Source organism: Pinus tabuliformis, chromosome 8 (genome assembly GCF_031772625.1).
Source record: "Pinus tabuliformis cultivar Carrire ecotype Pingquan chromosome 8, CPIR1, whole genome shotgun sequence".
Lineage (NCBI taxonomy): Eukaryota > Viridiplantae > Streptophyta > Pinopsida > Pinales > Pinaceae > Pinus > Pinus tabuliformis.
The window spans coordinates 1,270,070,600-1,270,092,198 of NC_142294.1; the positions used below are offsets into that span (position 1 = coordinate 1,270,070,600).

Here is a 21,599-nt window from a genome sequence, read left to right on the forward strand (position 1 = left end):
ACCACGATTGATGCATCATGTACTTGTTGTCCCATGTACCATGCTGATTGTTGCACCATGATTGTTGCACCATGTACTTGTTGTCCCGTGTACCATGTTGTCCCGTGTACCATGTTGTCCCAAGTACCATTGTTGCACGATGTACTTGTTGTCCCATGTACCATGCTGTTATGTCAAGCCACCAATTTGGCTCCCATAGACTACCCAACAATCTGATTCAAACTGACCCAAAGAACGGATCCAACGCACATCACAACTGCTGCTCCAAGTTTGCGTTACAGTTGTAATGTCTGTGACTGGTTAGGGCATATTTCCCTGTTGTAATAACCCTTGATCAGCCACCAAAACAACCCTCCTTAACTGCAGCCTACTCTTGAAGAGGGGTTGGCACCCTTGGCTGTTTTCCTGGGCATAGATAGCCCCTAAACAGCTCCACACTGCCCTCCAAAGAAAGTTAGGACCTGCGACCCACCTACAGCATCATACGCTGCCCTTCCTTGCACCCAAGACACCTCCACGTAGGCTGAACCAGCCTCTCCTTGCCTCGACCCTTTAGGGAGTTGTCTCGGCCTCCCCTCACAGCAATTCAACCCTCAAACATACCCTAGAAACAGCCCTAAAACACCACGTTGTTCTGTCCCTCTTTGCTGGTTAGGGCATCCTTAAAACAACGAGTTAGGGAGCCTCTTTACTGCGGTTAGGGTCACCCTTGGGATAGCGTATAGATGAGGGCAGTCTTCCTTGATAGCGTAGAGGGTTAGGGCATAACATGACTGCATCTTCCTTGCTAGGGCATCATCTAGGACTGCGTTTAGACTTCAAGCTTTAGGCTCCTTCCTTACTACGTCTAGGGCTTCCTCCTCTTAGACTTCTCTTCCACTAAAACCCAAAACAAGTGGAGAGAAATCAAGAATGAAGTGTGTGTTGAAATGACTATCAAGTCACCTCCTTTTATGCTAAAACGTTGAGCACATGTGGGGGTTATTTGGTTGCTGGCGGACCTTGACGAATTGTCCCACAACACAAATAAATTCATATCTTCATGAATACTTATCGGAATCGGATGATCTTTAGATCAATCCTACACCTCTCGATGAGAGGGATCCAAGAAAAATATCAGCTGACATAAATAAGATGACCCATATGGATTTTGGCCCTAGTTGCCAATTTTAACAAAGAGAGAATGAAGAAGCACCATCAGCAAATGCAGTTGCTCATTCTCAGCATAATGAAACAAAGTTTGAGAAAATGGAATCCTCCCATGATGCAATGGCCTCTGCCCAAATTGGAAATTTGATAATAGAGTCGGAAGAGGATTTTATGAATGAGGATTGTGGAGAAGAAAATGCGAAAGATGAGGATGAAGAGGAAAAGGAAGAGGACGAGAAGTTAGATGAAGATGATGTTCATCACTTATCACATCCAAATGTCGATCATGATGACCATGACGTTAATGAGCCTGGTGAGCTTGGTGAGGATTATGATGAGGATGATATCTTGGAAGATGAAGAAGATGGGGATGATGAGAATAACTTTATATTGAGATTGGAGGATCGGATCATTGTGTTTGACCATTTTGAAGTTCTTGGTCGAGTTGAAGGTAATTTTCCATCTGATCCATTTCATGTGATGCCTATTGAAGAAGGTTTTGGTGCAAGTCAGCGGTTCGGATGCACTACCTCTATCTATAACCTTCTTGGAAGGACTGAGAATCATGGAACAACATTTCAACATTCCCCCCTTATTCCCCCCTCATTAGACCATTCGCCCCATGTAGATTACCCCATGTAGATCAATGCATCGTCGAGTCATAGAAAATGATAGGGTTGTCACAGGGAGTAATATTGAAAATAATCTAGCCTCATTACATCTAAACCTTATTTTCCGAACACTTTGAAGTGGAAGGCCAAGAAATCGTTTGAGCGATTGGGCTGATAATACTCAGCAACTCAGAGGGGTGAGTGGCACTATAGGAGCGATAGTCAGCAACTCAGAGGGGTGAGTGGCACTACAGTAGCAATAGTCAACAACTTAGAGGGGTGAGTGGCACTACAATAGCATTAGGGATTGAGGAGCAATTTATATCTTAGTTACAAAGGACTCAGCCAGTTGATGAGACTCCATCAGACCAAGCCCATAATACTACCTCACATGTTATAAATAAAGGTGTATTAGAATGACAAAAGTTGTACAATCTCAAGAAAATGATAGAACAGAGGAATGTGACCAACCCCATATTGAAGATAATAGTGCCAGCAATACAAAGAGTATTTCAACTCAACTTTCGCAACAGGCTTATATGGAGCAAGGAAATAAGACTACAGGTGCTATTCACCATGACCTTGAGATGCAAGATGAACACAATGAGCAAGTCATGCATGATGTTGAAGTTGTGAGCCAAGATAGTAGTGATAGTGGTGCAACATTATGTGAAAGCATGTGCAACTTGGAAGTGTTGAAGGAACTGTTAAACTTGGACAGATTGATGCATCAGGAAACATGGAAGGTGTGCAAGATGAAAACTGCAATAGAGGACCATCCCAACCAAAAATTGCTATAGAGAGCAGTTACGTGCACGTACTCCCAGTGAGCAACAACAAATTATTGTGGCTGCAGAATCTAATTCTATTGATCCTACATTCCTAGAGGCTCTTCCTGAAGAGTTAAGAATAAAGGTGCTTGCTTCCTAGCAAAATCAAGTGGCAAAACCTCCAAATAATCAGCCACCAAATGCGTCCACGGGGTCTTGGATAGACAGTGATCACCTGTGTTGTTAAGGCACTCCTAGATGTTAAGTTACCAATGTTGAGAAAATGGTACCAAGAAAGTGTTTCCTATGCATTTATCCTTTTGGCCTAGGAATACACATTAATATTCCTTTCTCTAAGTGACATTATGTGTTTATTAATGTCAAGGGGCTAAAGTACCTTTTATGAGTAGAAGTACTAAATAATTTTAATTTATTAAAGTCACATGGGTTATAAAGTGACTTTAAGTGAAAAGTACTTAAGTGCACTTTATATTATTAAAGTGACTTTTATTTTTAGAAGTCACTTTAAGTGAGAAAAAGTGACCATGGTACTAAAACATTAAAAGGTACTAGGAAGTGTTCTTTAAGTGATAGGGTCATCATGAGAAAGAGGTCAAGTGGAGGCTTGATCTCAACCATAGATCTCATGGGTTGAGATTTAATCTCATCCCTTGCTCTTTAGGGTTAGGTTTCCCTCTCAAAAGAAAGACAAAAGGGAAAAGGAATTCATTATTCTACTCATTCTTCTCAAAGGAAAGAGGGGAACAAAAGAGCAGCTGAAGGGAGTAGAGATTCCTATACTTTTGGGAAGTGAGATCGAATCCTTGGAGAGGCTACTAGTTCGAATCTATAGCAAAGAATAAAGGCACGAGTTTCCAAGTTAATGCTCCAAGTCATTTAGTACAAGTTTGCAGCAGGATTAGTCCAAGTTTGCAACCAAAATTTTAGTTGGATTCTAGTCTCCTCTAGGCTGAGATTTGTAGCTGAGTTAAGTCACAGTTTCCATCAGATTTGAGACCGAGAATTTCGAGAGAGCGGGACTAGATCTGAGGCCAAGATTTTCAGGAGTACAGACCAGATCTGAGGCCGAGATTTTCAGGAGTACAGATCCAGTTCTAAGGCCGAGAATATTGGAAGAGCAGACCTTAAACTAAGGCCGAAAATTTCGAGAAGCAAACACAACATGGAGGCCGAAATTTTCTTTTGAGTGCAAACTCAAAACTTTCCACTGTCAGCGAATTTTTTTGGAGGCTGCTTCAACGCAGAATTCATAGGATTCTAGTCAGAGTTTATGGCTCAAATCTCAAGGAGAATTACAGCTATCTTCAAGCCCTAAATTTGTGGTACTAGTGCAGAGAATAAGCTTAAAGTTTGAGAAAGTAATCAACCTATGTAAAGGACAAACAAATCAAGGGAGATAAGTAACCATTTTCTCTGTTGTAAAAATTCCTTGAAGAAGCAAAAAGCCTCCTTTCTTAACTGGTTTTCAAGAATTGTGGGGTTTTTCCAAGGTCAAGTTGACCAAAAATTCTTGTGTCTAAAGTGTGTGAGCTTGTTATTTTTCTCCAGTATCAGTTGTGCAAAAATTATTAGTAGAATCACTCTTTAATGTTTCAAATGAATGCATGAAAAATGTATATCAGCATGGCAAAACATGTGGGTTGGGTTTAAAAAACACTTGCAAAATTTGTAAACAAGGTAAGGGTGCAAATCATTCAAATTTTCTACAACCAGTTCAATTCCCCACGCTATTCAGGTGTTATTCTTGGACATGAGCATGATGTAGCCTCACTGTTGTCGAACTTACAAAAAAAAATCAGCCACCAATGATCCGGATCTTGGGGGTAGGCCCTCAAGATCTAAAAAATTGAAATGCATCCAAAGAAACTTTTTTTATTAAAACAGATAATAATTGTTAAGGCTATAACTCAGAAGCTTTATCATAACCTATTTTTGGAAATAGAATGACCATTCTGCATCTTCTCATGTGTTTGAAATCCCTATCTGGACACGCTAGAAACTCAGATTCGCGCTGCAACTATTTTGTCGTCACAAAAGTTCTTAAAAAATAGTTGATTTTAAATCAGCGATATCTCCCACATCCGAACTTTGATTCTACCAATTTTTATTTTTATTTTTAAACTGGGTGATTTTTTAAGAGGAACTCAAATCTACAATAATTTTTTCTGAAATTCTACACAAATATGGCAAAAATTATAGGAGAGCCGCCATCCACAAATTGTCATCAGAAAAATTTCTACAACACAACTTATTTTAAATCAGCGATATCTCCCTCATTTGGACTCCGATTCGGTCGATTTTAAATATGGAGTAGCATTTGGAGCGGGTTCCCTTTCGAGACGTGCCCTCCCACCCCGCTTTAGTAGGCACCTGCTTCACATTCATCAATTTTAGCATAGCAGCATCCGGCTTGGGTTCGTTGGAGACCCTCCCACCCCAAGCTATCTAGGCACTTGCTACTTTATCAACAGTCAGCATCAGGGTTATGGATCAACCGCAAAAAATCCTTGTCATCAAAGTCCATTTGCTAGGCTGCACACTGTTAGTATCACAGTTGGTCACAAGCATTACAGGGTACCTCTATCCTCTAATCTTCTATTGTCATGGTTATGGGTCATCCACAAACCCACACTTCATCGAAGTCCATTTGCTAAGCCGCACACTGTCAGTGTCACAGTTGATCACAAGCATTATAGGGTATCTGTATCCTCGGATCTTCGTTCATCATGGTTATGGGTTGACCACACAAAACCCTTCTCTTCAGTGGCTCTTCATATTCAACAAAGGCTTCCCAGGAGGGAACTTCACGCAATGGAGACCATTGCTTCTTAAGGAGGGAGGAATGATCAAAATGGAAAATGGCATCCACTAAGTGGCATCACCCATGGTATTGTAAGTGACATCCACCCATGGTATTCATTCACCCATGGTATTTTCTCATGGTATTGTGACATCCACCCATGGAATTTCCCTGTGGTATTGTAACCAAAAAAGGCTATAAGTAACAAGTCACATTTTGTAAAAGGACAAAATGTCCACCATAATGTAGTCTTTACAGTTATTATCTGTTTTAATAAAAAAAAGTTTCTTTGTGGTTTTGTTATTGTGTGTTCTCCTCTCTTCTTATGGCATTTCAATTTTTCAGATCTTGGGGGCTTCCCCCCCAAGATGCATTTCAATTTTTTAGATCTTGGGGGCCTACCCCCAAGATCGGGATCAACCAAATGCAGAAAAGATTGATCAAGAATTCCTTGCTACTCTTCCTCCAGATATACAAGTAGAAGTCCTTGCACAACAACGAGCACAGAGATTGCTTCAATCTCATCGGCTTGAGGGATGACCCGCTGATATGGATAGTGCTATAATACTAGACACGTCCCCTCCTAAACTTCGTACTGAGGTTTTTTTGACATCCTCAAATGTTGTGTTGGCTAATTTACCTGAGGCACTTGTTACTGAGGCTCATAGGTTGCGTCAAAGGTTTGGGTATTTGATGATCACCATCTATTCAACATATCAAATAGTGCCAACTGTAAATTTGAATCTAGAAACAGCTAGAATGAGCAAGAGGGGCCTATTGGCAAGTAGCAGCGAAAGCTTCATGGTTGGGTGAAAAGAAAGGGGCCACAGTTTGAATGAAAGATTTATCTGAGCAATGGATACTATTTGAATGAAAAAGTTGATGCTAACAAAGATAAAATGTCTTTAAATGACAAGGATTCTTTATATCGTCATAGAGGTAGAGATGAATTTTGTTAATACAAAGATCTAGAGGAAATATATTACAACAAAACCTAAAGAACGATGTAAATATAAGCAAGGGGGAAGAGGTGGTTACAGAGGCTTTAACATTAGCATCATCCCCAACTTCAATATTGGTCACTTGATCACTTCAAGGCATTCATGGGCATTTTTTGCAGTGGCAAATATTCGTGATGATGACAAAGCTAGAGAAAAGCTAGTGGTTGTTGCATCACTTGTTTCGAATGGCAGCAGGTGGTTTGGAAGTGACCAAAAGGAAGGATACAAGGCAAGTGAGCAGTCTTCATTCTTGAAAGCAGGGGGACACATTTTGCGGCACCCGAACTTGCAATTGCTTGAGGACAAGCAACATCGAGAAGGGGGGCACTTTAATGTTCCCCACCGATTAATAGCCCAAGGAAGGGCAAAGTAGCCTATCCAACCCATTAGACTATAGTCATTGATAAAGGGGGAAAGCCATTACCCAATATTTTGGGGCAACATTGGGTAAATTTGCGGTAGTTGGGGCAAAAAGCCAAAATTGGAGGTTAAACTTGTAACCCCTCTCACTAAAATAAGGAGGAGGCACCCCATAAGAAATCTATAAATAAGAGAGAGATAGAATCATTTTTATCGTCATTAATTGGATTGGAATATCTTTGTTTTCTTTGAGCCGAAGCTCTGAGGGTTTTAAGACCCCTTCTTCTCCTGATTAGTTTCGGTGGTGATAATCCCACCCAAGCTAGTCTTCTCCTTTTCTCTATCTTGTTGAAGCATAATATTATGAGGCTAATTCTTATCTGGTTTGGGAAAGAAAGGGACGAATTCTCTGTTGTTTGGACTAAGAGTTCCTATGGCATTGAGGCTCCTAACCTAAGGCAATGAAAGTTTTTGCAGTCTACTTGGACACCGAACTTCTAACCTTAGTAAAGAATATATTTTTGTGGTTATCCTAGGGCAACGAAGACATATCTCTATGGTTTCTTGGTTCCCGAAGTCCTGGTTCAGGGTCAACAAAGAAGAGCAAAACATTAGTCAGGGAAACTAAGGACATCTAAGCACGCTTGTGGACAATTTACTTTTCTAAGGCCACTTCATGGTAACGGCCCAACAATTAGGACTCTTCTAGGGCAACAGTTATCTCTATTGATCAGTGTCGGCCCTTCTGCGACACTCTAGACTGAATTAAGTATATAGCTAGCCACAATCCTGAGCCAACAACTAATCAACAGCGAGTCCATTGTAGACAGCTCAGGTAGCAATGCAGCCAACAAGGCAGTGGTTGAATAGTATATAGGACAGCGAAGGTAATCTAGATCAAAAGTCAGATACAAGCTTACCTAACAATGAAGTAGATCTTTGGGGACAGTGAAATCCCAACTAGCAATCACAAGGTTGTCAGGAAGTTTTCAGTCCATAACAATGAGTTTTTAGTTATATAGTAACAATAGAATTGGATAGTACTAGTGTAATTGTTATTAATGGATTACAATTGGGATATTGACCCAGTGAATATTGGTATTACAATTGGAATTATATTGGTGGATTATTGGTTGTATAGGTCCATTGTTCATTGAACAATTAGTTCTAACTTATAGTGGCTTGCTAAAGAAACATGTAGCTATTGAATATCTTATATACATCAATACATTGTATGGATACTAGAATTGAATATCTTATATAAAATTAGTACATTGTATAGATTCTAGAAGGATACCTACTGTTATATGAGTGGATGGATGTGCATTATTGTTATGATATAATCCTTTCATAATTTGTTTAAAACTTTAAAACCCTAGACAAGAATTGAAACCTAAGGGAAAAAAATTCCTTGGGACATTCCTGATACCATAAATCTATGAATTAAAAATAAGATATTCCTTGTCATTTGGTTAACTTTGGAGCTTCCTAGGTGACAATGACATTTGAATGAAAAAGTGACTGGAGACATTCAGCACCCTATATTTTTAATAAATTACATGAAATACTTTCAAACATATTAGATTAGCATAGCCGCCTGAGTCTAATAATATAAGAAAAGTCACAAAAATATTAGTCAAGCTTGATTTATTTACTTAATGGGAAGGGGTTAAGTAAGGAAACTTGTCAATTGGATTTGGGTTTATCATGGGTGGTTGGGAGGAATGATTGTATCCTCCCTATCTAGGTTTGATTCCCACAAGTGACATGTTGAACTCATATTAAGTGTATTGTTGTAGTGGCTTTTAGCCTTATTGTTGTATGGCCTTAAGTCCTAAAAAATATCCTACCCTTGCATATGGGCTAGAGGGTGGGGTGCCTGTTATATGGGGAAAAAAGTTAAGGAAACTTACAACTAGATATAAAAGCCTCCCGTGCAAGGTTGGATAAAGTTCAAACTTTAATATGACGGGTCTGCGAAACGAAATCCAGGTTCAGCAGGTGCATGGAGGATGTTCAGTAACAATCAGGGCCTAATCTTGGGAGTCCATGCCAAGTTTTTACTACTTTGAGACCAAAACCAACAATCAAGATTCAAGATGAGATTGAAAGTTTGATCTTTGGTGTAAGGGAAGCTCTTAAGAAAGGCTAGAAGAAGATTGTTTCTGAAGGTAACTTGAAGCTGATCACAGATCACATGAACGGAAAGAATTCACATTCTCCATGGGAGATGAAGAATAAGATATCATGGACACATAAGGCCTGTATGTGTTTCGAGGAATGGGATTTTAAGCATGTGAAAATATCTGCAAATAAAATTGTTGATTGGCTGACCAATCAAGTGATTATAACTAAGACACATCACCCATAGGACCCTTCTTTCACATCAGAAGAAGGGAAGTGAAAGGAAAGGCTTTCTTGTCTATTAGGAATATGAATAGATCCTTCAATTGCCCCCTGACATGTCAGTACTAAATGAGAAGCAGCATGGGAATCAGTGCTCTAATCTGGGCACATTTCCCGGATAATTCCCCCACATGAATTTAGCTGATAGTACAGTGCTCTCTGATGAGAATGGCAGAGGACACCTGCCAACTCAGGTGGCCAGATCACACTTAAGAGGACATTGAAAGATGGTTGTCTTCATTTCTCTTCTAGGCACTCTTTGATCTATAAAACTGGTTACCTAGGCAAGGAAGTTATGTTCGAACAAGGGAAAAAGCCCAAAGCCTGTCATAGAGGTTCGGGTAGGAAGGCCAAGCTCCTTCAAAGCAGACTGGATACCAAGGAATGGAATGCCAACTTCTTGGCACAATAGGACATAACCATTCCTAATTAAAATGGGAGCTCCCCGAGCTCGAAGAATCTCCAAGATGATGAGCATCACAATTGAGAAGATATACCATGCACTACTTGGATTTGGGGAAGGCTGTATGACAGAGACAAACTTCAAGCTCATCAGAGATCCAAGCTCAAGACGAAGGCCACATCCTTGCTAAAACAATCAGCTGTTGAAGGTGAAAGGTTGGTGAAGAAAAGATGGAGGAGGTATCCCTCAAAAGAAGAATGGTATACTGTCTTGATATGATCATGAATGAAGTTCTACACAGACAGCTACCAGGCCTTATTGAAAAGGAACTCACAAATACAGTTGCAGATCGAATGGCCGCCAGCCTGAAAAAACCAAGTCGAACAGCTCAAAGGAGCCACGAGTTTGATATACATGTTGCTTGATAGTAATGTCTCTACTCTGTTCTGAATTTGTTTAGTTCTGTCAAGTATGGTTCTGTTTTTCAGCGTGCGTATGTAAAGATCTGTGTATGGGAACAACAGTCACAGTCCCAACTTTGTACATGATTAGTTATGGAAGATGTACTCAAAGCTCGCTTTCAAATATATGCTTATAAAAAAAAATCGATTTTAGATCCATTGTCGCAGTAAGAACCGTTTGAACAAAACATTGAAGGCACTTTCACAGATAAAACTTATCCTAACCTAACAAGCAGTGGTAAGTGGCAGTTATTGGGATTTAAAGAAACCTATAAAGAAAACAATATATGATAAGCTTCTTGTTAAGTCACCATTATTGGGATTTAACGAAAACAAGATATGATAAGCTTGAAATTCGTAGGGCTACAAGAGTCCCGGGTAGGCCATGATGAACTTTAAACCACTTCCAACTTTTGGCGTTAGGGCTTTCATCTGGTACCAAGTTAGCAGATTACATGAGATACGAAACAATACCCACGGTTTATACCCAGTAATCCACTAGACTAATCACAAACTCCATTCATATAATTTTTACTCAATTTAAAGTTTAAACAATTCTGCTTATATGGTTGTAGAAAAGGCCTTCAATGACCCATTATGCGCAAACCACCCATTATAAGCTTTTCAATGATAGAAAAAAAACCCATAGAAAACAACATGGCTAACTAAACTACTACTGAACCATTGAGTGCGCGAGGAACCACTGTTTACAGTAATGGCAAACGCATTCTACTGCCAAAATTATACATGTTTAAATTGAAAGGAAACAGGGCACATAATGCCCGGACATTGAAAACTTACCAACAGAATCTGTAGCTGTCTCTGCGGAAACGAAACTGACGAATTTGAATATGGCACCGCGGACCAGTTCATTTAAATTTTGGTTTAACTTGAAAATCCCATCTCCCCATAGTTTATGAGAGTGGCTTAAAAATGGTTTCAAGGCTTCTTAACAGCAACTCATTGGGAACGTTGTGTCTAAAGTTCGGAAATATGCTAATGTTGCGGGTACCTAAAATCCAAACGTATGTGAACAAAAACATGTAATTATTGCTTTAAGCCCCTACGCATGACATGTATTATGATAAGCGAGGCATGCAGAGCATGTAGGGTTTTATGTTCGTGAGGTTTAAGATGGCAATTCCCTATCTCAACAATCTCTTGTTTTTACATTTTTTCCGCCTTTCTTTTGTGCAACATCTTTTTGTTGTCTTATTTGTGTAGTTAGCAAAATAATTCATTTCCTATTAAGTGCCGAGTGCATGTGGTATGTTATAAAGGTTTTAATTAAGTAAATAGGTATAGAGTTTTTAAAATTTTAATTTAATTATTAATAAATAATTATTAAGTGAAAGTTAGAGATCTATTCTCCATAAAATATTATAGAATATTCATAATAATATATACAAATTAAAAGTTGGGATTTATTTCTAAAGTAGTTATGTTGTGTTTTCTTTTTTAATTAAAACAAAAAAGTCATATGATCAAGTGTCATTTGAAGTGAGTTATGTTTTTTGGAATCATGGTACTGAACAAATGTAGAATCTACGTGGCAAAATGTAATAAATTTCCATTGTTAAGAATTTTGTTTTATGCTTTTTTTAAAAGAATATATTTTTAACTTATATATTACTTTTTTATAATAAAATAATAATAATTTAGTTAGTTTATCACTTTTAAAATTTTAACAAAGTGAGATGTATAATGAAGTAAGTATTTTGATACTTATTACTCCTTGCCTTGTAGGGCTTAGCAATCGATTTGCTTGTTGACCACTATTACTTTAACAGTGACCAATGCAACTTATGATGTTTAACTTTGAAAAATAAATATTTATTTTTCAATAGTATTAAAAAAAATCGAACATTTTATTGGTAGGTACTTGAAGGTCTTATTGCATTCATTGCAAAAGATAATGCCAAGTGGATAGTTTTCTCACATAAATGGATAAGAATAAGATGTAAATAAATATATTTAACAGGTATTACTTCTCACCATTATTTATATTTTCCTCAACATTTATGTAATAGTAAAACTGTAAATATGTAGACTGACTAATGGTTAATACCCACCAATATTTATGCTTACTACCCACCAACATTTATGCAAGTCCATGTGCGAGAATTAATTTATCCATTTCACATTTCATTATTAGTTCCTCCCAAAGCAAGACTATAAGATTCCATTTTCCTATTAAACATCATTAATTAACTAACATTGACCAATGTAGGTCATAATTTTTTATGCAAATTTTCCCACTACATAATTTTTAACTTTAATGGCAAGGACTAAGTTGTCCTCCAACACTTATCATGTTACCAATCACTTAATTTATATAGTTACACTAATATAATGTGTAATAACTATTTTAATATAAAAAATTCACATAAAATTATAAAACTGTTTTAATTAAAATAGTATGCTTCGCTTGTATACAGGTTTCCAAAATATTATGCATTTAATGGTTAACCTAGTATACATATTTGAAAAGGGATGATATATAATTCAAAATATCTTCAATATTATGATCAAGATGAATAACTGCCATGTATTATAGTCCCTGCTTCTACCTCTAATTAATTGATTAAAGGTTGTGCTCCCATCATGAAAGCTCTCTGCACAGTGAAAGCTCTTTGCACAAGCATTTGTTAATAACAAATACAAGTGTGTCGCAATGTTTCACACTTTCATATACATATTATTGCTAATATTTTAATATTAAATAATCCATATCTTCGTATTGCGAATACGTTATGTCTACCGCTATTTGTAATAACAGTCAGGCAAGCGGTGGACTCATATGATATTATTGGTAATATTTTATTACTAAATAATCCATATCTTTGTATTTTGAATGTCGCTAGTTAGTTGAGTAAAGGTTGTGTGGAGTGCGGAGAAAACTATGTACAATGAAAGTTCTTTGCACAATGAAATCTCTCAACACAAAACTCTCCGCATAAGCACAAATGTCGGGGAACACCTCTCAGAGACCAAGTGCAGGAGCGCAGAGAATAGTGATTTTTCCGCACTCCTGCAGAATCAACTTCTTATGTGCTAGATACTTTGCTAATTAATTTATTAAAGGATTTGCTCTCATAATGAAGGCTCTTTGCACAAAGCTCTCGACACATTGAAAGCTATCTGCACAAGCATTTTTTAATAACAAATACAAGTGTGTCATGATGATTCGCACTTAATATTAACTAATCCATATCTTTGTATTGTGTATTGTGAATACCATTATGTCTACCGCTATTCAAAATAATAAATTGGCAAGCGGTGGACCCATACGATATTATTGGTAATATTTTAATAATAAATAAATCATATCTCTGTATTTCGAATATTGCTAGTCAATTAAGTAAAGGTTGTGCGGAGTGTCGACAAAACTCTGTACAATGAAAGCTCTCCGTACAACGAAATATCTCTGCACAAAACTCTCTGCATAAGCACAAATGTTGGGGAACACCTCTCGGAGACCGAGTGTGGAAGTGCAGAGAATAATGATTTTTACGGACTCCCGCAGAATCAACTTCTTCTGTGCTAAAGACTTTGCTAATTAATTAATTAAAGGTTGCGCTCTCATAATGAAGGTTCTCTGCACAATGCTCTTCGCTTAATGAAAACTTTGTTTATGGTTATCTTTGTGTAATTATGCATATGTGCGAGACTGCAAAGGAAGCTTTCAGGATTTTTGAGCAGACCTTCACATTCCGCACAATGGCAAACTTTCCACAATATTCATACATGCTCACACTCATAAACAAGTTTTTTAATCACAAAATTTACAAAAATACTTTTGTTCATGTCGACACCTATAAACAATGTTGGTCCCCACCACTATGTTATTAGTTGGCTTTAGGAAGAAGTGTGGAAGTGTGGAGAATAGTGATTTTTTTCGCACTCCCACAGAATCAACTTCTTTTGCGCTAAAGACTTTGCTAATTAATTTATTAAAGGTTGTGCTCTCATAATGAAAGCTCTCTGCACAGCGAAAGCTTTCTGCATAAAGCTTTATGCAAAATGAAAGCTCTTCATGCAAGCATTTGCTAAATGACTAATATAGTGAGGGACAAATGTTATTTGTAGTGATACAAATATGCCACGATGTTCCGCACTTCCGTATGCATTTTCTTTCCAGACAGTTCTTTGGCATTATTATTTTTATTATATATTATTGATAATATTTTAATTATAAATATTGTTAATTAATTTACTAAACGTTGTGTTGAGTGCAGAGAAAACTCCACAGAATGAAAACTCTTTGCACAATGAAATCTCCTTGAAAATAAAGAGCCATCTATTTTAAATGTGCAGAGTGCGATAGCATAATCGAAACTTTTATTGTATAAAACGCAAACCAAAAGACCTTTATCTTAATCAATCTATATATTGAGCAAATTTGTATATATGTAATAGGCAAATGTGAAATATCATTACATTACGAATTAAAGTTATAAAGTTCCCTCTGCACCTCCATTCTCTCGCACAAATCTTACCTTACGCACATCCTTCATTTCGTACATCTAAATCTGTAAAAAAATTAAATGGAAAATAGTTTTAAATTAATTTTCCCTCTACACCCTTGTTCTTGCGCACAATCCCTGTCCTCCACACATCCTTTAGACAATGAATGTTTACATTGTGCAGAGTTTCCATTTTCTCCTCCAATTCTCTTGATAGTTTGGTACTTGTGGATTGATCGGGTATTAATGGTGAAGACAAAGGCTTAAAATCAAGGAAAGTTAGTTTGATGGTATATTAGATTATTGGAGCGACATTGCAAGCATAGAGTTAGAGATTAGAGCCATAATTCAGGTGTGGCACAGGTTGAAGTTTATGGAGCGTGATTCTCGAGTTGCAGAGCAAGAGCTCAATATTTCTTTAGTTAAAATGGTCGGTGCTTTGGATTTTCTCATCGCTTTCGTCTCAAATCATGTTGAGATGATTCTATCTGGAGCACAGGTCCATTTCGAGCTTTTAAATCAGAAAATGGCAATATTGGAGTTGAAGCTAGAGCGACTACAATTGGCAAATGAAATGTTGAGTTTTCGTGTGGATAATTTGGCTCAGGCAGAGGATGTCAATGCTGAGGAGGACGATAATGAAGCAGATGAGGATATCATGGCGCAACATGGTATTTTAGTGCAACAAGGAGAGAGTAACTTTGACTCCTCCATTGACAAAGATTCCTCTCCTTCTCAGCTTGAGTCAGAGGTTAATGAAGCCGAGGTCGCTTTTGTTATGGAGGATATGTAGTAATTTAAATAGTTGTTCATGTTTTTTGTTATGTTATTCAAATATATTGTGTTTGTAGGTGTGTTATGGAGACTTTATGGAGCAAATCAGTTTATAATAGATTTTGTAGCCCAGTTGTGAACTATGTCAATACTTCTTCGAGTTTTTAGACATTACAAGAATAAATTTTGGCTAATGATGTACAAGGTTGTGGCCTTTTAGCTTAGTTCCTCATCGAATTTGAAAAAAAAAAAAAAAAAATTGATGTGTGACATCTATCTGTATCGCTTTGTTTAATTTGTTGGTTATATCCTACGTCAAAGTAAATCACTACTAATTTAGTTGTTACTTTATTTTCAGTGACTTAATTTGCAGATTTATCTATTTCCCTTTCCGATTAACGTAAGCATTTAATCGGGAAATCGACATTGTATAATGATTATTGCTTTTAGAAAATTGATCGGTATTATAAGATACTCTTTTCATTGTTTATTTAGAAAATTTAGTAAATGCATAGATAAGCATTATTCTGCAACTAGTTTATGTTATGGCAGAGTAAAGTGATGTCGCGGCAAAAAACAATACGTGTGGCAGAATCTTTGTTCATTGTTTTTTTGCACTTTCGAATACATTATCCATCTGCGCATTACAACATTTTGGAGCGTAAATTATTGAATATGTCATGCCTCCAATCAACAAAACAATTTTTTTATAATGCAACAAAAAAATAATTTATCGTGACTAGGTTTATGCCTTAAGACTATCCTCAAACATGCAATTTTATATATATACACATATACTTGCAATACACCAAGGAGTACTCAGTTTGAAAAATACCATTCCCTTGTCTTAGTGTTTCTTTCATGTATTCTAGCTCTTAGAGGTTAGGCATATTTCTCATCAACGACATCTAATGTAAGGACTTCCATTATGGTTCAGAATTCCTATCTCTATATATATATTTTTTTTTCCTATACTTCACGACTCCATAACCTATATTATATCGATGATGATCAATTATTCTAAACTTTGGAAGAATTAAACATCAATGATGAGCGTTCACGTTGTAAGGGGAATTGAATATCTTCAAACATGAACTATTTTTATTCCTTGAAAGGGTTACATGTGGGATTATTTGGATACAATTGCATTCGACAGATTATAGAATACCTAGCCTAGCATTAGCATCATGAACATATGGTTATCATTTATTAATTTATGGTATGCATACTTTTTGGAAAACTCCGGAACTTGTCACGTCTCATTGGAACCCTTTCATTAAAATGTTAATTGTTGGTAAATGTTACGGCCCATATCTTAGCCATACACCTATAAAGCATTTGATCCAACAACTGATAGACATTGGGGTTAGGTTTAAGGTACCAGAATTTAGGGAATAGGGTCTAATGGTTCCCCATTCTTCTATTGCACCTTCGAGGGAAAGAACTCTAATCTTGTTGCAGGGGGTGATTCCTTTTCTCTGACCTATTTTGTAGCAACGTAAAACCCTCTAGAGCCCACTGGACCCAGAGCTTTGTTGGGCGTTACGATTGAAAATAACATGAAGGTACTGTCGCAAACCCTTACTCGTTTCCGGAGGTTTCTGTTTCCAATGTTTATTATCCTAGTTTTTTTTTTCTTCCTAACTGGTTATGGTATCACAAAATCAACAATGGAGTAGGATAATAAGGTTTGTCGAGTCTGAGCAAACTTTTTTTTTCACAACCAATAATTCAACTTCCTCTGGGATTGCTCGATGAGGCTTTTTTTTATTGCTAGTGCTCTAAGCTAAGGTATAATATCTTTCGTTGTGACCTTGTTCCCATATTTTGATTTCTACATAAAAAAGATAGCATTTGGACAAAATAAAGAGATTGTCAGGCCTCCTACACGTTTGTCTTAAAAGTCCTAATCAAATCCACTTCTGGCTTGTTCCTGAAAGTTTTTTTTTTTGTTTTTCTATGGGTTTGTTCCCCTCAAGAAGGAGTAACCCTTACCATTGTATTAACATTTTTTATTTTTATTTTTTGGTTGATTATGTGCAGGTTTCCTCTGGAATTTTGATACACATGGATTAGATTAGTGTACTCATTGTGTCATTTGTGTTTCGATTATGAGTTCCAGGTTCCATGGTTCTTATTGCTCTTGTTTCCTTTATTATTTCTTCCAGGTCTTGTCCGAGAACTGGTACTTGAATAATGGTTTAGTTCGAGGTTGTCTTATTAATAACCTGAGATTGTTTCCCAAGAATGAAACACTTAAGAAAGGTTCCTGCATAGTATAAAACCTTTTAGGGTCTACGACCCTTCTAGCCTCATGTATTCTATCTATTTAGAGTGACTCTAAAAAGAACAGAATGATTTTCTATTTATTTTGTTTTTCTTTCAACAATACCTATGAGTAATGGAATGTAGGATATTTGAGTTGCAAGTTCGGCATCCTGTACTTCTTTTGGCAAGCACGATACATTACAGTTATCTTAATCTTAACTTTGTTTCTAATCATCTTATTATAAATTAACTCAGTTCCGTACACTCTAATTAAGGGTTTTCATCTCTCTCTATGTGTGTGTGTGTGTGTGTTCCTAGCATGCATTACATTTCTTTTCAAGGTTTCTCCTTTTATTTCTCTTGGTAAGCAAACTATGTATTAGGGTTCTAACTCTGGAACTGTGCTAAGCGATTGAGTTCCCCTACCCGAAAGCTTGGCACTAGCCCAGATTAGATAGGAAGACCCCTTTTTAAAAAAAAATTACTATAACCACTATCTTCTTAAAAAAATAGAAGTAGCATTGTTTAGTAACCACTGAAGAATATAGTGCAGAATATCTTATTTTTCTTTACCATATTCAATATGTATAATACCCCTCTATATAAACTTTCTAACTAGTATATTTTTTTAAAGATAAACCCATTTCTTGTCTAACAATTAGATTCTATCATATTCTCTACTCTTCAACTTGTACCTTTCTTCTTGCTCTTGTATAGTGGTACCTTGCATTCCTGCAACAATTGGCATGCTAATATACAAATACGTATACAAGAACTCTTTACCATTTCTTGGCTTACAAGAGTGAATGCAAAAGAAACAACTATTATTTGAGTCTTGTATTTGGTTGGTTTCTTTACAGAATATAATCTACTACCTTTGATATGTTATGTTTACAATTTATTTGTTTCCCTTACACTATGTTGAGAGCATTACCTACAATAGTTATTAGTATTTCATCTCCTTAATAAGAAAAATTAGGAACTTATCTCAGTAATTAGAAAATATACCAAGGACTATGCAAACCTCCCAATAGTAAGCTAGTTCCTGAAGTAATTGGAAAATATACGAAGGACTATTCAGACCTCCCAACTGTAAGCTAGATCCTTCTCTAGCTACCCCCAAGCTAAAATCCCTTTAGTCAGTCCACTAGTGCCTTTTCCAAACCACATATTTCTTATTCATCCTTGAGCAGAGACAAGAAGCATCTGCAATCTCTTACAACAACAAGTTACCATATATAAGATACATTTATCTATACAATTTTATTCTCTAGTAAGTCATACATAGTAGTTCTATATTTTGTTTTTGTTTTCATTCACAGGGTTATAGACTTATCTCCAAATTGATGTTTAAGTGACAAGACCTTCTCGACCTCCCAACCTTAAGTCAAATTCTTATCCGACTACACCTGAGATTTAGCCCTTTTCTAGTCAGGCAACAAACACCCTTACATGTCACGAAGAAGTCTTTACTTCTAACGCCGCACATCATTATACTTTACAAAGGGTTTTCACCAGCATTTATCTCCCACTAGTGGCTTGCAGTCATTGTCTTTTTCTCTCACAGTGATCCATAATGAGAATATAAGATTAATAACGTATATCTCCAACCATTAACTTTTCTTGCAGACTCTCAATCAATTCTTATCCAATTCAATGGTGTTTTTGTTTCCTGCCATCCCCTGGTGCCCCATTCTTTTTCCTTCTTTTCCCTTTTCGAGCTCCCCAAGAAAAGTTCGTTAAAATTTGGAATTGTTCTCCGTTTTATTATTCCTCAATTTAATGGAATATAACTACTTCTTTTCAACTCTCTGAGTGGCCTTGTCACATTCTTCAAGAATATTTTTATTATTGCTATAAAATATTCATTATATTTGATTTATGTGCACATACATAGATTATTGGGTTTCGAGCCTGATTATCTTCTTTATTCAGAGGTATCGCCGCATTGGACCCTAGTTCGTAATGTGGCAGCAACGGCGCCCGTAAATGTGTGCCGCCAAGGGGGTCCAAGGTCTTTTTTCCCTAGAAGGCAACCCCTCGCTATATATGAGGGAATTGTATTGCGGCTATGTAGATTTGTATTCTGAGCAAGAAAGAGAGAGGGAATTGCATTACGGCTATGTAGATCTATATTCTGAGCGAGAAAGAGAGAGGGAATTGTATTGCAGCTATGATTTTAGTTATCGCTTTTATGACTAGGAGCATAGATGTCATATTCAATGAAAAGGTTTTGTATAAGGATCAGATGCAGGAAAAAGAAAACAGAGAATACATAGTGCTTGATGAGATCACAGAGAAAGTGAAGGTGCCTGAAAATCATAATGATCAACAGCCAAAACAACAACCACAACAACAAAAAGCACCTCAAACACCTGAAAGTGGTGTTAGACGATCTACCAGAATAAGTAGACCCCTTGAACGATACTCTCCTTCATTATATTATTTATTGTTGACTACTTCTAGTGAACCAGAATGTTATGAAGAAGCAGTGCAGGTAGAAACCAGGAAGAAGTGGGAGCAAGTCATGAAAGAAGATATGGATTCCTTAGCACATAAGTAGACTTGGGACTTAGTCAGGTTGCCTGTAGGTAAGAGGCATTGCAGAATAAATGAGTTTACAGGTTGAAGGAAGAAGATGGACGTAGAAAAAGGTATAAAGCTAGACTTGTGGTGAAAGGGATTGCACAGAAAAAGGGTATAGAATTTGATGAGATATTTTCTCCTGTTGTTAAAATGACTTCAATCAGAACTATTTTAAGTCCAGTAGCAGCTGAAGATTTACATCTTGAGCAGTTAGATGTAAAGACAACCTTTCTCCATGGGCACTTGGAGGAAGAGATATATATGCAGCAGCCAGAAGGATATGAGGTAAAAGGGAAGGAGAAATTAGTCTGCAGGTTGAAGAAGAGCTTGTATGGCTTAAAAGAGGCTCCAAGGCAGTGGTATCTAAAATTTGACAGGTATATGTTTGAACAAGGTTATACTAGATGTCACTCTGATCATTGTGTTTATCTCAAAAGGCAAAATGATGGCAGCTATATTTTATTGTTATTATATGTAGATGACATGCTTGTTGCAGGTTCTAAGATGCAAGAAATAAATGTGCTCAAAATAAAATTGGCGAAATCATTTGCAATGAAGGATTTGGGTGTTGCAAAACAAATCCTTGGTATGAGAATAACTAGAGACAGGAAGAATCGAAAATTAACATTGTCTTAGAGTGAGTACATAGAAAAGGCGTTGAAAAAAATTAATATGCAAAATGCAAAACCAGTTAATATACCTTTGGCTAGCCATTTCAAACTAATTAAGGATGTGTGTCCCAAGATTCAAGAAGAAATGTCTTATATGTCTAAAGTTCCATATGCATTAGCAGTTGGAAGCTTAATGTATGCAATGGTCTGCACAAGGTCTGATTTTGCACATGCAGTGGGAGTTGTAAGCAGGTACATGAACAATCCAACAAAAGAACATTGGATGGCGGTGAATTGGATTCTCAGGTATTTGAGAGGTACCATAAATCAAGCATTATTCTTTGGTGGTTCAAACATTGCTCTAATGGGATATGTTGATGCAGATGTGGCGAGTGATAGAGATAACAACAGGGTATGTGTACACTGTAGGTGGAACAACTGCCAGTTGGGTTTGAAAACTGCGAAGTGTCGTTTCACTCTCAATGACAGAAGCAGAGTATGTTGTTGCTACAGAGGCTAGTAAAGAAATGATTTGGTTACGAAGGTTTCTGGATGAATTGGGTAAGAAGCAGGAGTTGGGCAGGTTATACAGTGACAGCTAGAGTGCCATACATATTGCAAAGAACTTTGCATTTCATTCCAAGACTAAACATATACATCTAAAGTACCATTTCATATGGTTAGTGTTGGAAGATGAACGCTTGAAGCTGGAAAAGATACACACTAGCCAAAATCTTGCAAATATGTTAACAAAAGATGTAACTGGGGAGAAACTGGGATTCTGCTCGGTTTCAATTGGTCTTCAAGTATGATGATAAAGATGAGACACAACCAGGTCCAAAGTGAAGTCATTGTCCAGCAAATGAAGCAGCGGTGGAGTTTCTATAATCAGTCACCAAGTGGGAGATTGTT

General features: G+C 37.0%; 1 protein-coding gene across 4 annotated transcripts in view; it reads right to left on the bottom strand.

Moving 5' to 3' along the window:
• The window catches only part of LOC149240009 (single-stranded DNA-binding protein, mitochondrial-like), a 263,565-nt gene extending 252,516 nt beyond the window's left edge, over positions 1–11,049 (bottom strand). For all 4 annotated transcript variants that reach the window (XR_016246475.1, XR_016246476.1, XR_016246474.1 and 1 more), the window contains exon 1: positions 10,784–11,049. The gene's annotated coding sequence lies outside the window, so the exon portion shown is untranslated. The remainder of the gene's footprint in view (positions 1–10,783) is intronic.
• Positions 11,050–21,599: the final 10,550 nt, after the last annotated feature.